Source organism: Pan troglodytes, chromosome 10 (assembly GCF_028858775.2).
Source record: "Pan troglodytes isolate AG18354 chromosome 10, NHGRI_mPanTro3-v2.0_pri, whole genome shotgun sequence".
NCBI lineage: Eukaryota > Metazoa > Chordata > Mammalia > Primates > Hominidae > Pan > Pan troglodytes.
In genome coordinates, this window is record NC_072408.2 from 134,109,326 (window position 1) to 134,132,398 (window position 23,073).

The 23,073-nt window shown below is 41.4% G+C and overlaps 1 long non-coding RNA gene across 1 annotated transcript; it reads right to left on the minus strand.

Moving 5' to 3' along the window:
* Window positions 1–8,633: 8,633 nt before the first annotated feature.
* Window positions 8,634–16,941, minus strand: LOC107967806 (uncharacterized). Its single transcript, XR_001708520.4, has 4 exons — window positions 16,865–16,941; window positions 14,052–14,290; window positions 11,437–11,553; window positions 8,634–10,068 (listed from the first exon to the last, which is right to left on the minus strand). It is a non-coding gene; the product is annotated as an uncharacterized LOC107967806 (long non-coding RNA).
* Between the last annotated feature and the right edge of the window lie 6,132 nt (window positions 16,942–23,073).

Below are 23,073 nucleotides of genomic sequence, written 5' to 3' on the forward strand. Positions count from 1 at the left end.
TAAATAAGTACAATGTAGCTGCTCTCGTCACAGAAAAACTAACTGTGAGATGAGAGATATGTTCACAGACTTCACTCTAGAAACCATTTTACTCTCTCTATATATCCCACAGCATGATGTTGCAAACCTGTAAACCTCAAATGTACCCAATAAAATTTATTTAAAAATATTTGTTTAGAGGAAGAATGAGTAAATACAACACTTACCCAACTCATATGCAGATAGGACTATCTGGCCTCCCTTTCTCTGCCCAAATATGTATCTGAAGATGACCCAAAAGCAATGTTCTATACCTTCATGTGAATTTCTGTTGCTTTACTCACATCATTTCCTCTAAGAGGCAAGTGGAGTTGGTCAATGTCAAAGAAATTGCATCCTTCATGAGATTCTAGGAGTCTGAGGCATAAGAAACAGCTTCCTAAAAGCATTTTGGAAAAAATAAGGCTTTTGTTATTGTTGTTGTTGCTGTTATTGTTTTTTATTTCTTTTTCCTCTGGCCACCTTGTGTGGTCCTGTCTGCAGATTATAACAGTAAACACTGACATTGTTAATGTCAGCTGAGGGGTCCACACTCCAACGTGGGAGCAAAACAAGCTTCCATTTGTGAGCCATGCCCATTTTGGCCCAAACAGTCATGTATTGTAGCAGCAATCTCACCAGATTGTGGAGAGTTTGAAGTTGCAAAAAGCTTAAAGCCACTTTTATATAATTTGTCAATTTTCTCCCATTTTATTTCTTCTATTTTCTGATGAGAAATCAATCTTCTCTAAAGAAAACAAATACATTATGTTTTACTATGAAGTCAAGGTCTTAGGTTATTCTTTCAACTTGAGGTATTTGTTGTTTGGATTTTTTTTAAAAAACAGAGTACATTTATTTCTTAATCAAGGGTTGACATAAGCACAAGGTCTGCGTGTTTGGAAGATCCTGGGCCTGTTTACCCTCTTTTATCAGTCAGGGGTGGAACTCATACCTCACCCCCTACCCCCACCACCACCTACCACCTTCTGGCGCCCAGTTCAGCTCAGAGGGTCCCTCCATAAGTGGGGTCGTTTGGAGTGAGAATAATGGATATAATCACCAGCAGGGGTTTCTCATCTGGATACTGGTCTTGATCTATAATAGTAATACAGCTTCAGTCAACTTCCAAGCTGGCTGTACTGCTGTGTGACTTTACACCAGTGGCTTCACCTCTTTGAACTTCCATTGCCTCCTTTACAAATGGCCATGATAAAACCAGCTTGTAGGTCACTGTCACAATAACCTATAAAGTTTGCAAATCACTGATGCCTGGCACAATGACTGGTAGGTAGAGGTGGTTGAGAACCAACAACTGGAACGTATGGGGATCATATGGGTAGCAGTCCATCAGTATGTGTTTTCTCTGTGCAGATCTTATCCTGAGCTCATGAACTACTGTGGGACCATTTACCATTCAGAATAGAAAGAGAACTGAGCCAGGAGTCTGGGCACATGGATTCTCATCTCCAGTCCACCCTCCTGTGTGCCAAGTGCATTTAGGTGCTGGGGACACAGCAGTGACTGAGATGGGCATCTACACTCATGAAGCTGACTCTCCAGAAGAGACACTGAGAATAAAGCAGGAAGCATCTATAGCAGGAAGCGGAACGGCTCATCAAACAAGTGCCCTGGAGAAGCTTAGACCGGGGAGGGAGATGAGGAGGGCTGGTGGTGCAAGACACTGCAGTAAGGAGGTGAGCAATGACCTCCAGGTTGTGAGGAAGGAGCCAGGCACCACCTCCAGGAGGTGGGGGAAGGGCCAGGCACCACCTCCAGGAGGTGAGGGAGGAGCCACGTACTATCTCTAGGAGGTGAGGGAGGAGCCATGTGCTATCTCTAGGAGGTGAGGGAGGAGCCATGTGCTATCTCCTGGAGGTGAATGAGGGAGCCATGTGCTATCTCCTGGAGGTGAATGAGGGAGCCATGTGCTATCTCCTGGAGGTGAATGAGGGAGCCATGTGCTATCTCCTGGAGGTGAATGAGGGAGCCATGTGCTATCTCCTGGAGGTGAATGAGGGAGCCATGTGCTATCTCCTGGAGGTGAGGGAGGAGCCAGGCACTACCTATGGCAGGTGAGGGAGGGAACAATGCACCATCTTCAGGGCTAAAGAGGGAGCCAGGCACCGCCTCCGGGAGGTGAGGGAGGGAGCCAGGCACTGCCTCCAGGAGGTGAGGAGGAACAAGTGAGGTCAGGGCAGGGAGGAGGGAGGATGATGGCTGTCCTTGTCAGTCTTGGTGAGGATGTTGTCTTTACTCTGAATGAGATGGGAGCTGTGGAGGATTAGGAGCAGACATGATGTGACTTCGGTTTTCACAGACTCATTTCTGCTACGTTGAGAACAGACTGAGGGGTAACGGAGGAGGAAAGGAGACCCAGTGCTACATCACCGTCTGATGTTAAAGTTGAGGACTTGACATTCTCTGAACCTGTTTCCTCTTCAGCAACATTGAGTGAACCTGTCCCACGTACACCCTAAAACTGATGTAAGGATCACACACTCTATTGTATAAGCCAGTCCTGCCCATCAAGTTTATGCTGCCAGGATTCAAGCCCTGGTGCTGCCACATGACAGCTGGTGCCCTTGGACCAATTATGTGGACGCTCTGTGCCTCAGTTTCCCCATGTGTAAGATGTGGATACTAATAGTTTCAACACACGTAGTTACTGTTAAGATTAAATGATACAACTGATATAAAGTGCTTAGAACAAAGAGTTTGTGGTAAGTTCTATATTACTATGAGTGATCATACCCACCAGCCATTACTATAGAATAAACACCTCCCAGATCTCAGTGGCTTACAAAAATATTGATTGATTGATTGCTCATTTTACTTGAGGCTGTGGGTCTCCTGCAGCTCGGCTGGACTCTCCTATCCTCAACTGTGCTGGGTTCAGCTCAGCTCCGTGAGGCTTCTCTTTCCAGAATCCAGGCTGAAGCCGCCATCGCTGGCACCTGCAGCTTTCCTGGTGAAAGACACTCCAGGTGGTGGCAGGTGAGAACCCCCAGGTGTGTCTTCTAACACCTCCACTTGTAATCAGCCCATTGTTACTTTGACCTTCATTCTATTGGTCAATGAATGACCACATCCAAAGTCCATGGGGCAGAGGTGCGTTTGCTGACAGCTGTGGAAGACAGAAAATAATCCACCACAGGGCGACCATCAAACTCTATCATCATCCTCTTCATCGCCTCCTTATTTCCCAAGGGAGGGCACTCTATTAACCCCCGAGGCAGAGTGGATGATGTATAGTAAACATCACTGCCATCGAGGTTATAGGCAAAGGTGCTGCACAAATGGCAAGGAAGGCAACGGCTACCCACATTTTTTTAAGTTGAGGAAAGACAGACATTAAGTCCGTGGATGCAGGTAAACCCACTATGGCTAAACCCAGTTTGTGCATAGAGACAAGGATGTGTCTTAATATTTATCTTCCCCAATGTACAAAATTACCCTAAGGGGGAAGAAAAAGAGTATTTCATAATCTAATCTGCAGAATTCTGACATTAAATTTAATAGGAGGCAATAAAATGCATTTGTGGTTTGCTCAGTGTCGACATAGTGTGTTCAATACCTAGAATTAATGAGATTGTGCACTTCCTAAGTGTTTGCATGCCAGTTTTCTGAGGGTAATAACTACATTTTCCATCTCAGAAACTGCTGTGTAAGTGACTGATACTGCCCTTGCTTCAAAGGAAAACAGATTGTTCTGGTTATTTTTGTTGGTTTGATTTTTAATTAATGGTGACCCTGGTGTATTGTTATTGGTCCATTTGAACACATTATTACTCACAAGGAACTGACTCAGAGGAGGTGCCCGTTGCCACTCTTATAACAAGGGGAACAGTCAGGGGAAAGAATGATAGGAATTGTGTTGTTCATGGACTATGCCAGGACAAAAAATGAGGAGATTGACTCACTTTACAAAATAGAGGAGTTCTCCAAAGCAGTGCATTGGGGAAATTGTCAAAATGGACTTCATTTTCTGGCTGATACCACTTTGCCTTTCAAGCTGTTTTATTTTCATTTCTACTTCGTTTTCAGTGGTGGAGACACCTGATAAATCAACTTAAAGTTTCTCTTCTCCCTGGCCTTTAAGAAGCTAGCTTGGCACAATCAAATCTCCATAAAGAAATAGTCTGTAAGATGGTGAAATAGTCTGTAAGATGAGGCACTTTGCAATGTGTTACCTCCACTTTCCAATCTACTCTACCATATATAACTCTTCAGAGTTTGAGGAATAACTTGGTGCACATAGGGTTTAGGAGAGTGGGCTGCATGGCATTTGGCTGCCTGGGCTCAAATCCCAGCAGTCACCTGCCGTGGTGTGGCCTCTGCCAGTTTGTTTTAATGTTTAAGGCTCAATTTCCTCAACTGCAAAATGAAGAAGAAAATAAGATTTAACATACCAGGAAGAATTAAATTAAGGCACTGCCTTGCAGCTCTTATTATGATAATTTAATGTACATATTCCAAATGGTTTTCTTTCTTCAGATGTTCAGACAAGTCTAGAAATATGCACAAACGTGCGGCACGATGATACCGCCAGCATGGTGTGTGAAATGGAAGGACGTACTTGGCCTCAACATCCAGAGCACGGATGCTATGGATCTCCAGCATGTGATAAGATGGGCATACCAGTGATTCAACAAATGCATGTCAAATGTAATTATTTAGAAAAATTTGCATAACCAGGTGATAACCTTCAGCCTAGAGAGGTCAGTGATGTTCTCGTGGGCTGCAGATCCTTTTTAGAATTCAGTGGAAGATTCAGAGCTACTAATCAGGGAGCCATGCTATACTTCTCAGCATGGGAAGCTTCTCAGCTGAACTTCAGAAGACGAGTAGACCCTCTGAAACTCCTCTGAATAATGCCCTAGGGCTCCCAGACTTTATGTCAAGAGTTCCTGTCCATTTCTCTTCTCCCAATACCATAGCTGCTCAACAAATAGATTTACTCAGAAAATCAGTCCAGTGAGTGCTCTTGGGTTCTCACCCAGATCCCATTTTGGGTCTCTGGACCCATCCACTGCTGATGTCCACAGTGCAGCCAACAGGGTACAGCCTTGTCCGGCCATTGAGGAATGCTCCTGCCAACCCCAGCCACCCCTCTTAGAAATGCCATGGAGATTACACTATCCCTCAGGAGTAGGCTGAAGGCAACAGTTGCCCAGTGTTAGGATGCAGAAGCTGGAGCCCTCACCTGAGATGAGACCACTCCGGAGGAATTCACACTCTGGAGCTATTCACACTGGAAGCATTCACACTCTGGAGGCATTCACAGTTTGGAAGCACTCACACTCTGGAGGTATTCACACTTTGGAGGCATTCACACTCTGGAGGCATTCACACTGTGGAGGCATTCACACTGTGAAGGCATTCACACTCTGGTGGCATTCACACTCTGGAGGCATTCACACTGTGGAGGCATTCACACTCTGGAGGCATTCACACTCTGGAGGCATTCACACTCTGGAGGCATTCACTCTCTGGAGGCATTCACACTGTGGAGGCATTCACACTCTGGTGGCATTCACACTCTGGAGGCATTTACTCTCTGGAGGCATTCACACTGTGGAGGCATTCACACTCTGGAGGCACTCACACTCTGGAGGCACTCACACTCTGGAGGTATTCACACTCTGGAGGCATTCATACTCTGGAGGTATTCACACTCTGGAGGGATTCATACTCTGGAGGTATTCACACTCTGGAGGCATTGATACTCTGGAGGTATTCACACTCTGGAGGCATTCATACACTGGAGGTATTCACACTCTGGAGGCATTCATACTCTGGAGGTATTCACACTCTGGAGGCATTCATACTCTGGAGGTATTCACACTCTGGAGGCATTGATACTCTGGAGGTATTCACACTCTGGAAGCATTCACACTCTGAAGCTCCCATGGGATCAGCTTCAGCTGGGCTTCAGCCAGGCCGACGTCTTTGTCCTGCTTCTCTCCCAGGCTCCATCAGTCCCTTCCGCATCTCTTCCCTTTTTGCATCACTCACATGTCTTCTGAGAAACCCCAACCCTCAGTAAATCATCTGCTTTAAGGAAACCTGACCATCCAGTGTTTCTTTAAGAAACTAACACAGGCAACAGGGATCCACTCAGCAAACAGTCTGAAGGCCCACTATGTGCCGGGCACTCTTCCAGGCACAATGCCTGTGAACCCACTGACCACAGGCTAGTGGGAGGAATTCAATAAATACACCCATATCTACCATGAAATCAGCTGGCCACGGCCCCATGGAGAAAATTAACTCAGGGTAAAAACTGGAGCTGAGGGGAAGTGGGTGGTCCTTTAGACAGAGCGTCAGGGAAGGTTTCCTTGGAAGAGACACTGAAGCAGAGGCTAAAACAGACTGGAAGGGGGTCTGGGGGAATGTCTAGGGAAGAGCCTTCTGAGTAACGCTGAGGGGGAGGATTACTAATGTTCCCAGGCAAATGCTGCAAATCACACTGCCATTATGTTATTGCCTTTGGTATCTACTTTGAGGGTTGGAGCAGAACAACACACCTGTGCCAGGTGTACAGCACAGTGCCAGACCCCCACAGGTGGTCAGTCGTGATGCTCTACTGTTTATAGTCTTGCCAGTGAAATCACCTTCAGCAGCCAGGACACACTCTCACTGTGACTCCTGCTTAGAGGTCAAATGCCATCATGGTCATAATACGTCCCCACACTGTCATGGGATGATTCCTCTGCCAAACGTTCGGCGATTGTCAGTTAAAAAGATGCTCCCTTTTTATTGAATTGCTCTTCCCAAGTTGAATATCCAGGCCAGAGGTGTCACTGTTCTCCAGGGGGAGTGCAGAGGTACTGGGGCCTGTTATGGGAGATTTACTGATGGTCAAAGACACACTTGCCCATTGGGAAACATCAAACCAGTAGAGAAGGAAGGGAAACAGACATTGACTTTCTGAGAAAACCCAGGTTGTATTGAAGAATATTCCTCAGATGATTGTTTATAATAAGAGATAATGACTTGGTAATGAAATATGTGACAACTGTGATCACGGAAGAGGGAGATCTTTTGTGGTTAGCAGAAGCCTGAGGCCCCCATCCAATCAATACTTAGGAAGTGTCATTAACATTCAGGAGCAGAGGGTGCCCTTTAATATGCCACAAATTCTGTTTTAGTAAGAAATCTCCAGCTCCCCAGGACTGTTAAGAAATTCTTGGAGAAATTCTTCCAGTATGATTTGGTCAAAGGCTTAAAGACAAAGGACCTCAAATTACAGAGAAAAGGATACTCTGTAATTTCCCTATAGCACTCAGCACCCTGGGCCCTCGACCCTATAGCACAGGCTGGTATCTTGCGGGCTGCCTTTCACTGGCCCTAAGGAGGAAGACACGCTCTGAAGCTTGTTCTATGTTGTAGGACATGTTAAAAGCCCAGATATGTTAGAGTTGCTGGGACGGCAATAATGGTGACATTTTACACTAATTCGAACTTGGCATGTGAGCTGGCTGCTGCAGGATGATTTACTGCACCAGAGCAACTGAGATGCAGTGGGTCCCATGCACATTTCCAGAGGTGCCCAGAAGAAACTGCCACCAACAGGGAAAATGAAATGAGAGGGCTGAGTACCAGGAGACCTGTGCTTATCAGTGCCAGCTATGTGCTCCTCATCAGTCTACAGTGGTTACAGGAACAGAAAATGCTTATACTAAGTGGGAATCCACAAGAATAAAAGAGATCCTAACATGATGATGATGGGCACCCTCTCTAAGGAAGCGTTTGTAAGGGAAGTAACCGCATCACATGCGAGTTCCCACACTTGCCCTAGGTGTTACTTCCTTTGTTGAGTCAGACTTAGTTTCAGAGCAACTGAGAACAAAGAAGAAGCTCATTTCAGTTCTAACCTTATAAATAAAATTAGTAAATTGAGATTTAACTCTCAAAGTGGCACATGCTCTTCGGCCCAAAAAACTAAAAGAGAGCGTCAGTTTAAGAAATGATTCAGTTTATCCCAAAGAAATACAATCTGTTCAAATGGGTGGGAACGCCAGCATCACATGGACCTCCACTTCCGAAGCAGCATCTATCTCTGAAGGTGATTTATTTGAATGGAGAGCATAGATTAATAACAAAAAGATTTTTTATATCTCGTCTCTACCTTTTTATACTTTTAATATCTCATCTCTACCTTAATATAAAATAAAAAATGCTTTATATTAAAAAACTGTTTCCAAACAACAGTTAAAGGCAAAACACGTATATATTGACGGCATCTCATACAGCATGACTATTACCTAGTTTTGTCTATTGATAACATTATTGATTTCATCCATTGGGAGAGCATTTTCCCTAACGGACTTTGATCATTATTTCCCATATGAAAAGTGATAGGCAAAGAATAGTCTATCAACACTGAAACCAGTTAAAGTGTTTTCTTCTCTTTCTACATTGCTCGTAAAAATCCAAAAGCAAATTCCAAAAATCTGGTATGACCTATGTAAATTATATAAAACAGTAAAAAAATCAAGAGGTACTAAGAATTTCAATGTACAAATACATTTTCAATGTTGTGTTTGCATTTACGCAAAACTCATCTAAGAGATTCATTCTTTTCATCTTATTTCAAACTTTCCTTTTTTCCTTCTTCTTTGAAACTGGTTTTACTAAACTGTACATATGCACGCTGAGATCTGGGAAGAACCCGCTGACTTCTGTAGCTCAATTCTCCCACGTTCCCGGGGAAAAGAGGAGGAGAAAGCTGTTAGTGAAAAACAGTTACCCAAAGTGCGAGAAGTAATTCTGATGGGGCTGGGTGTGTGCACCTGGGAGTGCATTTTTGGCTCTTTTGCTGCCAACAGTTTAGTGGCAGGAAAGCCTGCTACTCCACAGCCTCGATTTCACAAAGCCAACTCCTGTGTTTTTATCCAGTTAATTAAATGATATTTGTAAGGCCTGGAAAAAAGTGCAGGCTTGGTGTGAGGCATTTATTATGATAAGTCAAGTTAGTGCCAAAGAGGCATCTCTATTCATCCTAAAAGCAAGGAGTGACATTTGCTAAGATGCCAAATATGATGCTGGCAGTTTCAAGAAATACACTCACACCCCAACAGTGAGCCTCTAGGGACTTGGCAAATGCACGGCCCAACTTTCAGCTGAAACATCTACATCAGCTTCCTGAACAGAATCCCCACCTGTCCTGTGGTTTCCTTATGTCTCCAGAGCTCTGCCTGTTCTGAGAACCTCAGCACCCTGGGCCCTTGACCCCGTACAAAGCCCCTGTTCCAAATACATACACATAACCAAGCCATTGACAAGCAAGACCAAAGGTGGACAGAGGTCAAAGGCTCTCAAACTCCTGCAGCATCATGCATTTCAGCACTGACTTTCAACACCATTTGACCCTGGATGGAGCTGTAAGAAACAGAAGCCCTTTTTCTGAGGCATCTGGAAAGAAGTTTTCCCCAGCCTGCTAGGAGAAAAGATGAAAGGTTTTTAAACAGTATAGTTGTTTGTCATTGTTAATGAACATTTCCTTTTTGTAATATTTTAATTACCGCAAATTTTGCATGAAGGATGTAAAAAAATCTGGACGAATTGTAACATATACAAATAGTTATGTATGTGTCTTTCCATGTGTGTATATATGTGTGTATGTATGTGTATCTATGTGTGTATGTACATGGATATATGTACAATTTGACTGTGTATAAGCTGCCAGGGCTCAGAACACGATACTGCAAAATACGGCACCTTGAGAATTGAGAAAGCTGCAGAAACAAGAGGGTCATTCAGACCATCCCTCACTTGGGTATGCAAAAGCTGGCCATAAAGGAATTTTCTGACCAACATCACCTGAAAGTAGTTCATAAGGCCCTCGTGTGACAGGTGTCCTGGCCCATTTGCTGGTGTCCATTCCTGGAGGGAAGAGAGGATACCAGACCTAGAAGAATTGAACGCAAAGTCCTTACTAAGTTTCCCATTGATTGTCATTAGGCCACGCTCCCTTTTTGTCTAGTCATACTTCTACAGGGCCACGCAGTTTTCCTGGGTCCTCAGCTCTTCATCTGAAGACTCCTGTAACATGTAAAACTTTGATTAAATAAATGAATATGCTTTTCTCTTGCTAATCTATCTTTTGTTACAGGGTTGTTAGCTGTGACCCTTGTGAAGGGTGAGGAAATGATACTACTTTCTCTCTCCTACCGTAAAATGCTGAAAATCAAAAGGGGGTATTTGGGGGTAAAATAATTAGACAACTGAAAATTTCAATATTTATTTCCATGCTAAAAGTAATGTTACCCATGCTTAAAAGGTATATTTATTCTGGAAAATGGGGTCACTTTATTTCTGAAGTAATGTTCAGCAAAAGGAGAAGAAAATTTGAAAGCCATGTGGAGAAAGATCACTATGACCCTGGTGATCCCATCAACATTCCTAACATGGGCACTTTCTAGGACAAAATTCTTATGTCACATATTTCACAATATTATTACTCAATGTTTCATCCCCCATTGGCTTAAATATTTTAGAGGGAGATATCTGAATATTTAAATGTTTCAGCTTTGCTCTGCTTTGTGCACATGTACCCTAAAACTTAAAGTACAATAATAATAAAATTTTTAAAAAATGCACTTAAGCTACATGTTGACTTAACTTACAACACAAGCCCCAGTTTTTCCATGCATTTCCTATAGCACACTAGCACAAATCTGCAATGGATATTTTAGCATAGCCTTTTCACCATTCATTTAAAGTTGTCCCTTACAGAAGAACAAAAGATAGGTGTTACATTTTACAGCTATGGTTTTAATGGAAAATATAATTTCTGAGTTTATAAAGCATTTGTCATATCAATTTGAAGCCTGAAATAGAGAACTGAAAATGCGTTATAGCATGATTTGGCTGGATAAAAACAGTTGTCCAGGCTGGGCACCCTGGCTCGCATCTGTAATCCTAGCACTTTGGGAGGCCTATGTGGGAGGATCACTTGAGCCCAGCAGTTCGAGATCAGCCTGGCAACATGGAAAAATCCCACCTCTACAAAAAATACAAAAAATTAGCTGGGCATCGTGGCACGCACCTGTAGTCCCAGCTATTCAGGAGGCTGAGGTGGGAGGATCGCTGGAACCCAGGAAGTTGAGGCTGCAGTAAGCCATGATAGTGCCACTGCACTCCAGCCTGGGTGACAGGAACCTGCTTCAAAACAAACAAGCAAACAAACAAATAAAAAATTTCCAGTTTTGTGTAAAGTTCAGATAAAACAGCCCTTTGCAGTTGTTGCTATTGGCCTGGATAGTTCTCTGATGGATAGAGGCTTTACTGTGATCCCAATATCCCAACATTAGGAAGGTAATTTTCTAAAAGAGGTAAAAAAGAATATCGATCAAAATGCACAAAAGCAGACTTTTAAAAATAAGATTTGTCAAGCTTAAGAACACTTACTGTACTCCAGCCGAAATCAGAAAATGCTTTGCTTTTTTTTTCCAAGTATCCACAGAATATTCATCAAGATAGACCACATCTTGCTCCATGAAAATAGTCTAAACAAATTTTTAAAAGCTGGAATGAGAGAGGAGAGAAATCAATAACAGAATGACAGCAGGGAAATTTTCAAATATTTGGGAATTTAATAACACACATAATAATCCATGGGTGAAAAACGCAGTCAATGGAAATTTAAAAATGCATATATCTAAATGAAAATGAAAACCCACGTATCACAATATAGGAGATTCAGGTAATGCAGTTCCGAGAGGCAAATGTATAGCACAAAATATTCACATTAAAAATGAAGAAAAGTCTCAAATCAGTAACTTAAGTTCCTACCTCAGGAACCTAGAAAGAGATCAAAATGCACTCAAAGCAAGAAGGAAGGAAATAATGAAGTGCAGAAATCAATTAAATTGAAAATAGAAAAACAACAGGGAAGTCCATTGAGACAAAGAGCTGGTTCTTTCAAAAAACCAAAAGTTAGTAAACTTCTAACAGGACTGACAACAAAAGAGACAAATGCAAATCACCAATAATAGAAATAAAATAGGGAATATCACTACAAAGTCTGCAGCCACTAAGAAGATATTAAAGGAATGTCATAAAGAGGTTTAAATTCATAAACTTAGTAACTTACAAGAAATTAATCACCTTCTGATAAAACTACCAAACCTTACTCATTCTGAATAGCTCTGTATCCATTAAAGTAATTGGATTTATAATTATAAGCCTTCTGACAAAGACAGTTTCAGGCTCTGATAGTTTCATTAAATAATTCTATCAACATTTAGAGGTAAGTTGATGTGAATTATATACAATCTTTACCAGAAATTAGAAGAAGGAACACTTCCCAACTAATTTTTGAGATTGGTATTACCCTGATATCAAAACCACACAATGGTACCAGAAAAGAACTTAAATGCAAAAATCCTCCAAAAAATATTAGCATACTGAATCCAGCTGCATAGGAATACAATAATATTTTATGACCAAAAAGGAATTTACTTCAGATCTGCAAGATAGTTCAACATTCAAATTCAATTAATGTAATCCACCATAGCAACATGCTAGTAGTATAGTAAGAAATCATACAACCCTACTGATGGACTCAGAAAAAGCGTCTGACAAAATCCAACATTCATCCATTAAAAAATACATACACATATATATTGGCAAGTTAGTAATAGTGGGAAATTACTTCCAGTTTTATATAAAACCATCTACAAAAAATCCTACAGCTAGCATCGTACTTAATGATGAAACACTTAATGCTTTCCTCCTTCAATCATAAATACAGCAAGGATTTATACCTTTATCAGTCTTATTCAACATAATGCTGGAGGCTCTAGACACTGAAACAAGGCAAGAAACAATAAAATTCATACATATTGCAAAGGAGGGAGTACTCTATTTGTAGATAACATGATTTCTATGTATTTAAAAAAAGAAATCATTTTTAAAAAGTGCCTATCACCAATAAGTGAGTGAGTTACTGTGGCTGCAGGATACAAGATTAACACACAGAAATCACTTTTATTTCTATGTACTAACAAGAAGCATGAAGAAATCTAACTTAAAAATACAATATCTTTTAAAATCACTCCAAAGAAAGAAAAGTACTTAGGCAAAAAATTAACAAAATAGGTACAGGATCTGTATGTTGAAAAATACCAAATATTCGTTAAAGAAATAAAATACATAAATAAGTAGCGAAACTTTTCTGTTCATGGATTGGAAGACTCAACATAGTAAAGATGTGCATTCCAGAGAATTATGTTGAGTGAAAAAACCCAGTGCCGAAAGGTTACATACTGTATGATTTTACTTATGTAATGCTATTGCTTATTGCTTATATAATGTATTTACTTATATAACATATATAAGTAAATTACTTACATAGCATATTTTACTTATATAACATTATTGAAATGGCAAAATTTTAGATATGTAGATTAGTGGTTCCCATGGGCCATGAACAGGGGAAATGGGAATGTTTGTGTGGTTATAAGATGGACTATGAAGGATCCCTGTAATGCTGGGACTGTTTCTTATCTCCACTGTGCTGTTGGATACCTAAACCTACAAAGGCAATAACACTGTATAGAACTTAAATGAGTTCAAGAAAAATAGGGGAAATCTGAATAAGATTTGCAAGTTGTATCAGTATCATTATCTTGGATGAGATATTTACTAAAGTTTTATATGATGTTACCATTGGGAAAACATATGGGAGGGATGTCTCAGAATTATTTCTTAAAATTGCATGTAGAGCTATAATTATCTTAAGAAAATTTCAATTAAAAATGCTTACTGTCTAAGTGTAAAAATAAGACAAAAAAATCAATTTTTCTCCTTGCATTGATGCTTTCTATTTTTCACACTTTCCGGTTAGATTTTAAGGATACTTATATTCTGGGAATTTAACTTTGCCAGTGTGCAATACCAAAGAGCTACCAAATCGATTTTTCCTTTTCTTGGTATACATAGTGTTTTCTAGGGTTTGCTAGGTATCATCTTCTGGAAGTTTCTTCCAGTTTCCTTCTTGCTTTCTCTCAAAGGCAACCCACCTGTGTGCTTAAGCGCCAGTTCTTTGTTGTGCCAGCTGCTTCTTAATTCCTGTTCTCTGGCCTCTCATACAGCAAATCTTGACCCTGGAGATGGTGGTCGGCCATTTTCAATTTTTCCAGGTCATGTGGTTTTCATTTAGCCTCTGAGCTTCCCTCTGAGTGGCCATGGAATTCAAGCCAGGTGCCCTCTCAAGAGGCTTGCTGGTGCTTCTCTCAGGGGAAGTTTAAACTTTCCATTCCTGTGGGAAGGGAAGGGCTTTTATAGACATTTTTTTGGCTCAGTTTATTTATCAAGATTGATAATTTGGATATCTCAGTCATAAAATGGCAGAAAATCCAGGCAGATGCATGACATCTAGAAAACTGGACTTCAAGACTTATTAATTTATATTTTCCCACCATTTTGGTTTAGATATTATGGACATAGTACCTAATGGTTTTACATTGACTAGCCAAAAGGAGGTGATATAATCCATGATTTATAATAGGCAGAAAATATTTAGAACAGAAAAATATTCGGTATAATCCTATTATGCTCAAGAACATCCATACCAACCAAATCTGAGAACATTTGACAGTCACTGTTGATCTCACTAACTAGTTTATTATCCAGCTCTTCAGTATTCACACACAGCTACACATGCACACACAAACACACACATACCCTTATATATATATATATATATATATATATATATATATATGTTTATGTGTATGTGTTGTATGGTAAAAGCATCTCTGCACCCCCACACAGAACAGTGCACACATGCCAATCTCCAAGTCCGTTAGCCCCCTTGAGGTTGCTTTATGGTCACCAGGACTACTGGGATCTGGTGACATCCCTTGAGTGGAGAAACTTGTGAAGGTATCTGGACCACCACTTTTAAGTAGCTTATTATTTCCATCCATGGGAGGCTGTGGGGGTCCAACCCGCAGAGCTTGACCCAGCAATGGATGAGAGACATACACTGACACAGGTATTTTGCCTGTCAGTCCTGATAAGGGGCTCTGCTCTGAGTTTGCAGCATCACCTTGATAAGCCAGCAAAGTTTGCATTTATTTAGTACAGATTTAATGACAAAGACTTTGAGTCAACACGCCTGTGGGTAATTAATCTTGTTACCCTCCCCTGGAGAGAGCAGTCCTATAGGTGATCAAAGGTTTGTCTTAGGACCACATGAGTAAACAAGCTATTTAGATAAACTCCCTTACATTCCTTTGTTATTTACCTTTGCTATTAGCTCAAAGACGATTAAGCTGCTTTCAGCCATAATCTTTCCCTGAGGCTTTTGCAAAACCTTCTGGCCTTCTGAGAAGGTTTGTGTCTATTTTACAATTTCTCCCACCATCCTCACTGCCACCCCTACAGGAGACTGGGGGGTTGTGCTTTTGTTGGTACTTTCCTCTTGGCCAACAGGTGTGCCTTGGTGGAACCATTCCTGGACTGGTCTCTCCTGGCTTCCTTCGTGCTTTATGGAACCACTGAGTTGGTCTTTATATTCCCGATTTATGCTCTCAATATCATTCCCGCCTCTTTAAGAAAATTTCAATTAAAAAATGCTTACTGTCTACGTGTAAAAATAAGACAAAACAAAAATATTTGGTGCTTATCACTACTTGGTTCAAATTTGACCTTGAAGTTTTCTTTACTCAGGGTAAGAACACTCCTCCTCTTGGTCTTCTGACAGGTTCACTAGTCATCATGTCTAACTTAAGGGTCCTCTGCAATAACAACCATTTGAGCTTAAGGTTTGAACCTGGATAGACACCACCATGTCTTTCAATGATGAGACAATAAATGGAAAATCCTTGGAATCATAAATGTCTAAAGGTGTCACCAAACCATCACTGAACAAAGTTCAAGAACTTACTATTGCTTCCTAAGGAAAATGAAACCAAAGTATTATGTTATAATCAGGTTCCTACAAATCAAAAATATAAAATGATTTATAATGAAATGTTCTCTAAATATACAGTCTGAGAAAAATAGACATTTATATTTTATAATCTTGAACAGTTCTTGTTATTCCTTGAACTGGCATCAATAATGTGCTGTGGCCTCTCTGGTAGGAGGAACAAATAATAGACTTCTTTAATAAATGCATGAAAGTGTAAATTAATTTATTGCATGCGTACAACAGAATTTGACTTCGACCTTTTTAAAAACATTTATAAAGATCAGGCAATTTATCTGAATCAATTTCAGGTGCAACTAATCAGGTGTTCAAGATAATATTACTTTGAATGCTCTTCATTAGGAAGCTGGTGCTGATGAAGCAAAACAGGCACTGGCTGGAAGGACACAGGAAGATGTATTATGAGGCTGGCTGGCCTGAATGGCACAGTGGCCCTGGTATCTTCAAAAATGATTTGTACAAGTTTAAAGATGAGAGAGAGTTTCAGAGTTGACAATAATTGCTGTAAACAGTAGCAATTTAGTGTCTATTAGCCATGCTTGTTCAAGTAGCTGAAATGGAATTTCTATCCATTGCAAACCACCTGCTTTGGCAAAAGCAAAAACATGTGATCCTTTGGTCATGATCTAGCAGCAGGCTGTGCCTGGCACAGATAAGCCCAGGGCAAAGCAAATGGTGTATGGGGATACGGTCGGCGTGGAAAAGCACATAAGAGGAAATGTGTCTAAGCCACTGAATACTTTTCTCAGAGACAGAGCAGCCTGGATAAGAAGCAAGAAGCTTCAAGAATCTCCAGTCCTAGGCATGAGGGCTGTCCTGCTCTCCTTTGCAGGATGTGCTAACTGAGAGAGAAGTCATCTCCACTGACCAGGGATGCAGGGCCCCTGGGACACTCACCTGCTGTGGGGAATGAAGAACATCCAGGGCAGTGGCTGTGCAGATTATGGCCCTTTTGTCTGCTGAGTGAGGCTGCAGGGAGAGAGACATGCCAGCCATGAGCTGCACTCCCAGCTCTGCCATGGTGACTCTGTCATCCAGGACAATCACCGTCTTCTCAGCCAGGATGGAGTCCGAGAGTGGCAAGAAGACCTGAAATGTAGGCGAGGAGGCTCATGCATCTCTGTTCCTCATAAGCACCATGAATCCCTTAACTTAGGGCTCCCAACAAAGTGCTCTCCCAGCCCTCAGCTCAATGAATATGCTTGTGGGAATTCCTTAGGAAAGTGTTATGCTACGATTCCATTACACTTGCCAATTTAAAAGGGAGTTCAGAAAGTATCATCTTGGTCCATTTTCTTTCCTTATTGGTAAAAATATATGATAACAATAACAGTACATTTTCTGAGAACTTCATTTAATTAAGGGACAATAACTCAAAACAGCCCATTTAGAAATACTGAATGCTCAAAGAATAACATTTTCCCATCAACTGGGATTAATGTTTCAAAAATTGCAGAATTGCAATAAACTGTTTAAAGGAATGGTGTCCATATCTCTTCTGCTCATAGTCCTTCCAGCAGGCAGGTAGATGTTTACTATGGGACAGTAATGATCATTGTGTGGGCTGCTGCACCATCACCTTTGTCGGCAGAGGCCTTCTAGTCTGTACAGAAGCAGCTTCCTGAGCTTATGGCCCTAAGGTTGCCAGAGGACCCCCTCCTTCCACCATCCTGCCCTAATCAAAAATCACTTCTCTCTGAGCTAAGCTACTTGTATTACTGCTAAGACATCTGAAATGTGTCTCTCGTGTTGCCTATCTTGGTTTCTCTCTTCCTTCCTCGGGGTTCCAGCCCTTCCTCTCACTCTGGCACATGCTCTACTCTGACCCTTACCTGTCCAGAACCCACCCTGAAACAGCCTCTCTGGCTCTGCAACTCCAGAAACTTCCCCTCAAGAAGTAGCTGTCCTGTGTCGCTTTATGAGAACACTTTGTTTGGTTGCCACTGCCTAGTCTGTGTGTTTAGTAGCTGGGGATTGTGGCAGGGGAGAAAGAGGAGTGACTCATGGGTGCTGAGTGAGACCTGTTGGGTGCCCTGCTGCATGTGCTCATGGGAGAAAGAGAGCTGACATCAACTTCCCCAGCAGCACAGGACAGCCATGCATGTTCAACCCACGTAAGCTTCACAGAACTTCAAAGAGTGTGGTTGAATTATTTCTCTGATATTACCGATAAGGAAACCAAGGCATGGCAGAGAGAGGCCACCCATCCAGGGCCACACAGCTGGTCATCTGCAGAAGCAGGGTCTGTGCCCAGGTAGACCACCTGTTGTGACCTCTTCCTTTCTATAGCTAAATCCATTCGTCTTCTCAACAGGTATGAAATACATCCTTATTTTTGCATGAAGAAACCAAGGCTCAGAGAGGCTTATGGGTGGCCCAGATAATTGTGAATTAGCACATTGGGATCCAGCTCCATTTCACTTTTGAAACCCAACTTCTTTACAATATGCTGTTCTGCCTCCCTGTAAGGTCTGAGAATTACACTTACCTGGAAGGGAAGATACCATGATCATGAAGGTGGTTTTCCCAGGGCGAGGCTTGTCTGTTGCACACTTCGAGAACCATTTACTTGTATTACTGCTAAAACATCTGAAATGTGTCTTTCCTGTTGCCAATCATGGCTTCTTTCTTCCTTCCTTAGAGCTGCAGCTCTAAGTGATAGGAAAATTTTCGCCAGCATAGTAACAGCAATTTGGGTTTCCCAAAGTGCAAGGTGAATATTTCAGTGGGTAAAACAAATAATTTTAGATGAAAAAATTATAAGTAGCAGAAACATAGCATTTAAAAACAGAGGGAAAAGTTATTATCTCAATCCTTTCAATGACATTAGGAGAAAGTCTCTGTTCAGTGCTGGAATGTCTTCAACAGTTCTCTGACCCATGCTATTCTTCATTAGTCAATAAAGACAAACTCATAGACATAGGCAGACCATAGTATCTACTCAGATTTTTAATAGCATCAGTTTATTTTTTCCAAATTCATTTTTATTTGACTTTTTATTACATGGCGGATTGTACTATTTTTTGTGTGTCAGTAAGATGAAGCACCCTAATTTAAATAAGGATTAAAGAGTTTAACAGGAACAGTAATAAAGGTGGCATTTGAAAAAGGAAGTATCTTGAAAGTGGTACGTGGATAAATGAAGTTTTAGAGCTGCCATATAAATGGAAGTAAAACAGGTTGGATTAGTCTGTTCTGATTCTGCTAATAAAGACATAGCCAAGACTGGGTAATTTATAAAGAAAAGAGGTTTAATCGACTCACAGTTCCATGGCTGTGTGGCCAGAGAGTCCTCACAATCATGGCAGAAGGTGAAGGAAGAGCAAAGTCACATCTTACATGGCAGCAGGCAAGAGATCTTATGTAGGGGAACTCCCCTTTATAAAACCACATCTCATGAGACCAGATCTCCCCTTTATAAAACTACCAGATCTCATGAGACTTCTCCACTATCATGAGAACAGCACAGGAAAGACCCACCCCTATGATTCAATTACCTCCTACTGGATCCCTCCCAAAACACGTGGGAATTATGAGAGCTACAATTCAAGATGAGAGTTGGGTAGGGACACAGCCAAATCATATCAGAGGTCTATTTTAAGACATATTATACCATATTCAATATCACATCTTTGTTTTGTACCCTAACTCTGTAGACACCTGTGAACTCTATGTCACTTTTATTCACCTTTGCACCTCCAAGGCCTATAGCACTAGGCGGAAATACACTTAAAAATATGTTTAACTATTTTAACTATCTTGCATTGTTGTGATATTTTTGCAGTGTGACATGCATCTTAAAAAGCAAAATGTGCACAGTCTTCCTCCAAATGTGCCATTCTCAGTGGTTCCTTTGCCTTTAGAGGCGAAAGCTTCATTCGTACAAACCAGACTTCCCTCTCTGTTTCATTAATGGACTTAGAGGCTTCCTGTTCAGTAACTAGCAATGAAAAATTACTTTTAATTACTTCTTCTAACCCAGGAAAGGCATGCCATTTTTCAGTTACCAGGTATAGATGGCAACAGAGAGAGATGAGAGATGTGGAGCAAAAACTCTCATGCAACCCATTCCCCACGTACCATGGCCCAGCCCAGGGAGGAAGCACAGCTTCAGGGCTCTGGCTGCAATGTACAGTCAACAGGAATATAAAAAGAGGTGCACGGACACAGGTGGTCCCAAGAGAGGGTGATGGAGACCTGCGCTGTCCTCCCAGCCCCAGATATGTGCAGGGCACTCCCGGCCTCTCTGGGCTGCCACCCAGATCCAGCAAACATTCTTCTTGAAGGCCCAAAGAACTTTGCTTCCTCCTCTTTATCATGAACTGATCAACAGATATTTTCCATGAGCCCTACTGAGTGCCAGGCCAGGTTCTGTGCTCTGGGGAAGCAGTAGCGAGTGAAACAGATTTGTCCTCTGTGCCTGGAAAGCTTATATTTTAGAAAACGGGAGGGAGACATTACAAAAATATTAAAACATAATAATAGTTGTAATTTCATGTGTGTTTAATGGGTTCCTCACTTCTATTTTCCCCTTTTCTTGGAAGGCTGAATATTGGCAAACTCACTATTTTTAACCTGAAGAGCTGACCTTGCAATGTGGCTTCCTGCCCACTCTATTATTAATAGAATCTTGAACCAAAGCAAGTAGAATCACATTTGTGAAAGGCCTGATCTCCTACTCAAAACCATCCAGGAATTAAACAGCATGGATGATATCTCAGTTCAAGTTCCTTGCATGTGAGGGGGGATTGAAGAAGCTGCCTACAGAGGGACCATCAGCTACTTGGGTCCTTCCTGTGATGTCCCTGAGAGCAGAGGCATGGTGGTGGTGTGGGGAGGTTAGGGGAGCTTTGTAGTTGCTTCTGCCACTGGCTGCAGACACCTCAGGCATGGTAGGATTCCTCTGAGCCTCAGGCCCTGCAACTGGAATAGAGGGTATTCATTCTCAGCTTCACAAAGCTACTATCTAAGCATCAAATCAGAGCAATTTGGAAACGGTGAAGGGCGAACCACATCTCAGTGACATGACTGTGTTTTGCTTTGAGTGGGGTAAAGGGAAAGCAAGTTTTTAACAGGAAAAGTGGAATAAAATGCTCAGGAACACCTAAGGAACAAACCCACCCTGGAACACACAGTGGCTGTGAAATAATGAGGTTGCTTTCTAGGCCGTGGCATGGAAAGCCTCTGGGATTTACTACAGAATGAAACAACCGAACAAGAGCAGCATGGTGTATACAGCGCACTCCATTCAGTGCAAGAATGAAAAAGGAAAAGGTATAATAATGTGCGTTATTATTTTATTTTATTTAAAAAAACAAGAAGAAAAATGAAAAAATACTACAGATAGAATTGGAAGGAAATTGCTGGAAGTAGATAGGGTGAGGATAAACTTTTCAATGTATACTTTTTATGTTGTTTGATTTTGGACTAAGTTATTATGTTTCTTTCTTCAAAAAATAAAATAAGTTTTAAACATCGAGCAATGTTTTTCTTCTCTGGTATCCTTCCATCTTGAGCAGTTTCTGCAGTACTTCAGAAACAGAACATAGAGAGAATTTAATTTCCTGGACTCTTTAGATCAGGAAACTTAACTTGACTTTCTTCCTATTGAGGATATTAAGATATTTGGGTATGTTAATCTACTACCATCTTCAGAAGCTTTCCCTTCAAGGAGAAAATGCCTTTCAGCTTAAGCAACAAAATATTTGCTTAGGTGTGTTATTAATATACCACTCTGGAAGCAAAGTTTTCTGAATAATTCAAAGATTGTTGAGCAGAGAAAACCTGTCATCCTGTAATCAGTGTTTTATCTTATCTTTTCACCAGCCCCTGAAATTACTCTTCAGTGACGCTTACTGGCACAATCTGCTACAAGAAACAGCTAGACGTTTTTGACTATACAGCTTAGTTTTGGGCTTCTGTCCTCTGCAAGAAAAAGAAAACATCACTGAAACAAACACTGGTGATCTGGAAAGAAGCCAAAGCATGATATAAATAACCTGCTTGAGGCTGATCAGGCCCTATAACCCTCAAGTGCCACCTTCTTCTCAGTGGCCGATGAAGTCTCAAAAGGTCTCTAACGACACCATCAGTTAGTTCCTCTTCTGTCTCCTCCTCTTTCTCCTTTCTTCTCATTCCCCCCTTCTTACTCTTTCCCTTCCTCCTCCTCCATCTTCATCATCTTCTTTTTCTTCTCCTTGTTCTTACCCAAGACAAGGAAGAGGAAGAATGATTTTGGTGGAGAGGTAGCTGTTCTGTCATGGGTATCATCATCTATCTATAATTTGAGTGCTTTTTTGTTTATTGTTTGTTTTTAAATGGGCCTCCTTTGCCAAATGTGCTGCCTTGCTTCGGCTTACATTCCCTAGCACCCCGTGCATGTAGACATAGTCACATGAGACATGTTAACCAATAGAATTGGAGAAATATAAAAATAATTCATGTAATTCATGCTGCCTCTGGACCAAAAGATTTTAAGAAGTAGTTTTGCCTCCTCCATGCTCTCTTTACCATCCTGCAGTTAGACCCAGACAACAATAAAGCCCAAGATGACGGCAGAGCCTCAGGATGGAAGGCTCTTGGGGCCTCTGGGGCTCTGCAGCCGTTGAGGAGAGTTACCTCATACTCAGGAATGCCCATTGTGGACTACCAAGTAAGCTGGAAAAAACCTGTGCTGTGTTTGATCTATAATACATCAGGAATATATTTGATTCAGTATTTTAGCATACTTGCAATAATACAATAGTAATTTCTAGAAATTTTCAATAATTTTTTAGTGCTTACTTTTTGCCAGGTATGATTTTAAGTGCTTCGCAGATATATTTCATTGAATTCTCTGGACAACTAGGAAGTATAATTCTCATCCTCAATTTGTAGGTGAGGAAACTGAGAAACAGAAGTTAAATAACAAGTCTGGAGTCATGCAGGTATAAGGGTCAGAGCCAGGGTAACACCAGGCAGTCTGACTCCAGACTCCACACCCTCACCCAATGTACTGAAGTCTATGGACTTTGGTTGGCATCCACAAATAGCTGAAAATGAATAACACAGGAAAGAACAATAGGGAAATTAGAATAAAAGTAACTACAGCTATCGCCTAAAGGCCT